Source organism: Elephantulus edwardii, unplaced genomic scaffold (assembly GCF_000299155.1).
Source record: "Elephantulus edwardii isolate Elephantulus edwardi_28Jun2011 unplaced genomic scaffold, EleEdw1.0 scaffold00365, whole genome shotgun sequence".
Lineage (NCBI taxonomy): Eukaryota > Metazoa > Chordata > Mammalia > Macroscelidea > Macroscelididae > Elephantulus > Elephantulus edwardii.
In genome coordinates this window covers 663,368-670,692 of record NW_006400115.1, presented here as the reverse complement: position 1 = coordinate 670,692, position 7,325 = coordinate 663,368, and the positions used below count along the sequence as shown (strand labels likewise).

Sequence of the window (7,325 nt, the reverse complement as noted above, 5' to 3'; positions counted from 1 at the left end):
TTTCTGCCAAGATCCATCTAACATTAGCTAAAATATCCTACGCGCAGCCTGCACATCTGGCAGTTTTCTGTTAACGTGTTTCTCCAGTCGGTTTTGGATCACTTTCAGCAGAATCTTGATTGCATATGATGTTAATGATATTGTTCAATAATTTCCTCACAAATATCGATCTCTTCTCATCAGTTAGCCAGATGGCTGTCCTCCAGATTTCTTGGCACAACTTAGTGAGCACATCCAGAAAAGTGTCTGTTTGTTTAAATACATCAATTTGTATGCCATCAACTCCTGGAGGCTTGTTTTTTGCCAATTCTTTCAGAGTAACTTGAACTTATTACCACAGACTCTTGCTCATACATTTTTTCATTAAATTCTCCTGTGCCAGCAAGTTCAGATATGGAAATTCAAAGAGGAACAGCTGTAAGTAGACACTAGTGATTGGAACGTGCGATGTGAGAAGATGAATGTAAGAAAGTTGGACGTTGTTAAGAAAAAAAAAAGGAACACATAAATATTGACATACCAGGTATTGGCAAACTGAGATGGCTTAGCATGGGATATTTTTAATCAGATGATCATATGATCTACTGTGCAGGGAAGAAAAGGTGAGCAAAAATGGGGTTGCTTTCATAATTAAAAAAATCATTTCTAGATCCATCATGAAATACAATGTGGTGAGTGATAAGATAATATCCATATGTATACAAGGAAGTCCAGTGAATACCATTATCATTCAAATATATGCACTGAGAAGTAAAGCCTAAGAGGAGGAAATAGAAGATTTCTACCAACTTTTGCAGTCAGAAATTGATTGAACATGCAATCAAGATGCATTGATAATAATGGGGGACTGGAATGCAAAAGTTGGGAACAGGAAAGAAGGATCAGTGGCTGGAAAATATGGACTTGGTGACAGAAATGAAGCTGAAGATAGAATGATAGAATTCTGCACATTCAATGATTTATTCATTGTAAATACCTTTTATAAGAAACACAAACACAGGCTATACACATGGATTTCACCTCATGGTATGCATAGGAATCTAACTTATTACATCTGTGGAAAGAATAGTGATTAGCATCAGGAAAATAGGAAAAGATAGTGATGGAGAAGGTTACAACTCAGAGGCAGAAACAATTTGTTTTTTAGGTAATGTTTTATTTCTTGACCTGGGTGGTTTGCACAGCTGTAAATACTTTGGAAAAAGGAAAATAAAATAGTTACATGTTGTTGTTGTTGTTGTTGTTGTTATGTGCTGTCGAGTCATTTGCGACTCATGGCGACCCTATGTACAACAGCCCTAAACCGTGCTCTATCCTGTGCCAATCGCAGTGCCTCTGACACACCCATCCCGATTACCCCAGTCACTAAATCAATCCACCTCATAGAGGGTCTTCCCCTCCTGCGCTGTCCCTCCACTCTACCCAGCATGATGTCCCTCTCTAAAGACCTGTCTCTCCTTACAACATGTCCAAAGTATGTCAGACGAAGCCCCAGAATCCTTGCCTCCAAGGAGCAGCCTGATTTAACCCTCTCTAGGATGGATCTGTTTGTTTTCTTGGTAGTCCATGAAACATTCAATACTCTTCTCCAGCACCACAGCTCAAAGGCGTCAATTCTCCTTCTATCCTCCCTAGTCATTGCCCAACTCTCTGATGCATAACAAATGATTGCAAAGACGATGGCCTGTATCAGGCGCACCTTAGTCTCCAGAGAGACACTGTTGCTCTTGAGTACTTTAGAGAGGTCCCTAACCACAGACTTTCCCATCGCAATACTTGTTTTTATTTCCTGGCTGCTGGTGCCAAGAGTGTTGACCGTGGAGCCGAGCAAACTGAAGCTGTGAACAATCTCAATCTCTTCGCCTAGATGCCCTAATATAGATTCTTTCAATATTATTTTTTTATTAGAAAATATTTATTGAGTGCCTACTGTATGTGGATACACAGTGTGTCTGGAAGATGCCTACATGGCTGCACTATCCTACACGGCATCTATTACATGCACTTGCCATCATCGGCGCTCGCCTCAGGCCTCCACACACACCACCAGGACGCTGTGTGAGAGCTGACGTCCACGTGGCGGGCAGTGAACTGGCAGCAGCAAGAACATCATTACACACATGATGCAGGAATAGTTACTTTCACAGGAGGAAACGGAGACTGCTATGATGTATCCTGGGAGTTTACGTTCGAACTAGACCGAGCTGAGGAACACAGCACCACTGACGTGACCAGGGCTTGGCCCGGTGGGTAATACTGGATGGACACTTGGAAATACAGCCTACTGCTAACAGAACAGACACAGTGTTAGGGTGAGGGCCACTCCTACAGGCCCTGAGTGCATTTTTCTGTGAGAACCCTGAAGGTGCCACCAAGTCTGCAGCTCACGGGGTCTGCCATACTGGGGACACAGAGCAGAGAGAAGGCTCATTCTCACAGAAGATGGAGTGTCGGCCTCCAGGGCAGGTTTCCTTCACTTGTGTTCATTCTCTCCGAATGTGCACACCCCCTTCCAGACAGAGCTTCCAGTGTGATCTCCAGATTGGAAAATTTTTTTCTCCAACTCTTTGAGACGTGGGGTCCTGTGGGGAAGTGACGGACCAGCTCAGGGTGACGGGCATGTGCCTCCTCCACACAGGGTTTCTCTGCAGCACCACCGAGCCTGTGATCGCGTCTCCTACGTGGACCCGGACAGGGTCATCCATCATAAACAAGGTCTGCTTCCAGTGCATCGGGGGGTGGAACGGGCCAGTGCTCAGAACCAGCTGTGGCTTGTTTTCCTCTAGATTCTGGAACTGGACGGTGAACCAGGCTGTGAACCCATGGAGAGTACCAGCTTTTTTAATATTGAAGTGCAGGTCGCCTTGCATTGTCTCTAGATCAGAGATCTGTACAGTTTTCATGTCCAACTCTACTATAGTAGATGGTTCAGACAGGCAGTCTTCTGGTTTCAAAATGTGATTATACTTGGGCTTTGAGAAAAACTCTTTAATTGCTAAAGATTTGAGTGCACTGAGGTTGAACTCGTAGGCGTTGTCCCAGAAGAGGACCTTGCTGTGGTAGTCCCTGTCAGCTCTACAGGGCACGAGGTGCAGCGCGGCAGTGCTCGGCCAGATGACCCCATCCTCCTTCAGCCACATGTCCCGGGCATACAGGATGGACTCGATCATGAACTCAAACAGCAGGAAGGTCCCCATCCACTCGGACACCAACACGTCCACTTTCTCTGGAAGCACCACATCCTCCACCTTCTGCTGGAACCCAGTGATGGTGTTGGCAAAGCCATTCTGCAGGACCAGCTGCCCCGTGTGCTGTGCCATCTCGCTGACCTCCACGGCATACACAGCTCTGGGTTGAGCATGATGCGCACAGAAGAGGCTGATGATCCCAGTTCCGCAGCTGACATCCAGAATCACTTTGTCTTTCGGGGAATTTTTATTCTGCAAGATGACGTTGTAATACTTAGTTGTTCGTGGCTGGTCTGCCAACATTTCCAAGTGAAGTTTCAGAGTCCCATAGCTGCCAAAGTACTCTTCGTCCTGCCAGGTGCCTTCAGGATCATACTCCACCAACTGCTTCCCGACATGATTGGCCGGGATGTAGCCACAGCAGCCTTCATGCTCACCCCACCACCAATCAGCAGTAGTTTGTCTCAGGATAAGAATTTTCTCTCCTCTCAAAAAACTCAGCTGCGTGTCATCTGTAGCCGAGTAGTCTGCAATGGCCACGTACTCCTCAGCCTGCACATCCTCCTGGAGGACCTGTTCTTCACTGTGCTCGATTGCTGTTTCTTGGTCCTGCTGTGATTCGCTTCTGGTGCTGTCAACAGAAGTCTCCATAGTTCTGTTGGGCTCTGCCTCATAGCGGCTGCTTTTAATGTCTCATTTTTCCTTGTTTTTACTAAACCTGATTTCTCTGCTCAATGCCGCAGGTACACTCTATTATTTCATTTATTAAAAGGCAATTCTGGACAAACACATTGCTTCATGTGTTCGTATCACTTTATTAATAACCTGTATTTCCTTTGCTTGACCTTTTTTAATCACTGCATTTCTCTTTTTCTTAGCAGTTACAGAATACCACCCAAATTGCATGTAAAATTAGTTTTTTTAAAGTGGGATTTTTAACTGAATTATGATATCCCTTATAAATTTAAAGCAATTTTCCTCTACTTCCAAAAATTATCTTATTTTCTATTTCTGTTCTCTTTATTTAAAATTCATACCTCCTAGAATTGTCTTACATATTTCTTCACTTTTCCACATAATGATTCTTTCTATTTTCTAGGACCTATTCTTTATGTAGGTACTAGTAGTAGAAAATTGTCAAATCATCATTTTGAGACTGTGTTTGAACTATGTATTATCTTTTTATACTGGTTTACATACAAAATTCACATACATTGTTTTTCACAGTGGAGCTTTTCCCTTTCCTTTACCCATCCCTCCCTCCACCCATCAAATTGTATGACACTAAGATTAAGTACCCACCTCACCTCCTGGTATTCTCTTACTCATTCTAAATAATGGTCTTATACAGTATCTGTCTTTATGAGACTGAGTTAGTTCACTTACTGTGAACTGTGCTGTGAAGTATCTATCAGAGTCCCTGTGGTTACCATCCATTAATGTAATCAACTGTTCAAATCCATCTAGCAGTGCTTTGGAAGAAAGGTCTAGAAATGCACTTCTGAAAAATTAGTCATTGAAAATCCTGTAGCAAATAACTAAAATACCAGGAATCCACATGAGTTGGAGTTGGAAGGTAGCTTGTAAAAGTATGTCTCAGACACTCTGAAAAGTATTTACATCTACATTTACGTTTACATTTATTTCTCATAGATGTTTTATGTAGTATATTGGTGATGAATTCATCATTGTTCTTGTTGTTAGGTACTGTTGAGTCAAGCATGACCCATGATAACCTTATGAACAATAGATCTGAACCCTGTCCTATCCTGTGTCATTCTCACACTTCCTGACACACTAGAGCCCATTGTGGCAGTCAGTGTACCAATCCATCTTGTTAACGGTCTTCCTCTCTTTCACTGATCCTCCAATTTTCCAAGCCTGATCTACACAAAGTATGTGAGATGAAACTTTAATATCTTTCCCTCCAAGGAACACTCTGGCTGCACACTCCAAGACATATTTGTTTGGTTTTTTGGTTTTGGTTTTTGTTTTTGGGGTTGTGGATTGTTTTGGTGGTTTTTTTTGTTTGTTTTGGGGGGGCTTAGGATTGTTTGGTTTGGTTTGTGGTTTTTTTTGGCAGTTCATGGGATATTCGGTACTCTTCTCCAACACGACATCTCAAAAACATCAATTCTTCTTCTTTTATCCTTATTCATTATCCAGGTCTCAGATGCATAGCAAGTGATTGGTAAGACTCTGGCATGAATAGATACACCTTAGTCCTCAAGCTGACATCATTGCTTCTCAATAATTTGGAGAGATCCTTGACTATAGACTTTTCCAGTACAAAAGATCTCCTAATTTCCTGACTGATGGCACCAAAGGTATTGATTGTGGGTTCAAGTATGATGAAGTTGTTGACAGTTTCAATCTTTTCTCCATTTATTATGTGTGAAATTGTCTATCAGTCCAATGATAAGAATTTTTTGTTTTCTTGATGTTAAGCTGAAATCTATATGGAAGCCTGCATTCTTTGATCTTCTGCAACAAGTCCTTCACGTTCTCCTCACTTTCAGCAAACACGGTTCTGTCATTTGCACAACACAGGTTATTGATGAGTCATCCTCTGATCCTGATGCCACATTCTTCTTCATAGATTCCAGCTTCTTGAGTATGCCTACACCTTACAGATTGGAGACAGGACACGACCTTGATGCACCCCTTTCTCAATTTTAAATCATGCAGCGTTTCCCTGCTCTGTTCTCACAACAGTCCCTTGGTCCAAGTATAGGGTCCGCATGAATTCAATTAAGTGCTCTGGGATTCCCAGTCTTCTCAATGTTGGCCATAACTTGTTATGGTCCACACAGTCAAATACCTTTGCATAGTCAATAATGCATGAATGGACATTATTCTGGTGTTCTTTACTTTCAGCCAGGATCCATCTGACATCAGCAATGATATCCCTAGCGTTATGGTCTCTCCTAAATTCTGCTTAAACTTCTGGCAGTTCCCAATCTATGTATTGTTCTAGCCTTTTTTTTTAATTGTAATAGTTTATTTACAAAATTTGAACACATTGTCTAGCCATCTTTAAATTATCTTCAGCAGTATTTTGTTTACATATTTATTCTACAGTTTCCACATTTTGTTGGATCACCTTTCTTGGGAATGAGAACAAATATGGACCTCTTCCAATCAGTTGGCCACAGCTGTTGTCTAAATTTCCTGGCATCCAGTTGGTGAGTGCATCTGTTAGTTGAAACAAGTCAATCGGTATCCTGTTGATTCCTGGGGCCTTAATTTTTTTTTTCTGACCCCTTCAGTGCAGCTTCAGCTTCCTCCTTCCTTACCATTGGCTTTTGTTCATATGGTCCTCCCTGAAATTTTTCCGTGTCAGTCAATTCTTGTCGGTGTATTCCCTCCATCTTCTTTGGAAGCTTCCTGGATCATTCAACATATTGCCCATACCAACCTTCAATATTGCGACTTGAGGCTTAAACGTGTGTTTTGGTTTTCTCAGCTTGAGAAGTGCAGAGCAAGTTCTTCCCTTTTTATTGTCAATTCCAGCTTTCGGCACATTCCATTATAATAATTTGTTTTGTCTTCTTGAGCCACTCTTGTAAATCTTCTGTTCAACTCTTTTTTTTTCCCCCAGCATCTTTTCCCTTTGTTTTGGATTCTTGATGCTCTTGTGCAATTTTCAGAGTTACTTCTGACATGCATTTCAGTTTTTCTCTTTTACTCTCTTCATGGATGATGCCCTGTCTTTGATCATTGGTGTTGTATGCTTCAAACTTTTTCTTAAAATGATTTGTAAATTCAGGTGGATTATACTCAAGATCTTATTTTGATTCTCCCAGACTTATTTCCATTTTCTTAAGAATCAATTTGAGGCTTCCGCCATCTTTCCATCCCTCAGTCAGACGGGGCCCAGAGACCCTTCTGGAAGAACCATCACGATGGCCGCCCAAGGAGAACCCCAAGTCCAGTTCAAACTCGTGTTGGTGGGTGATGGTGGTACTGGCAAAACGACGTTCGTGAAACATCACCTGACTGGTGAATTCGAGAAGAAGTATGTAGCCACCTTGGGTGTGGAGGTCCATCCTCTAGTGTTCCACACCAACAGAGGGCGATTAAATTCAATGTGTGGGATACAGCTGGCCAAGAAAAATTTGGGGGACTGAGGGATGG

The 7,325-nt window shown here is 42.2% G+C and overlaps 1 pseudogene; it reads right to left on the bottom strand.

Moving 5' to 3' along the window:
* Positions 1-2,483: 2,483 nt before the first annotated feature.
* On the bottom strand, positions 2,484-3,839 carry LOC102868515 (annotated as a pseudogene).
* Positions 3,840-7,325: the final 3,486 nt, after the last annotated feature.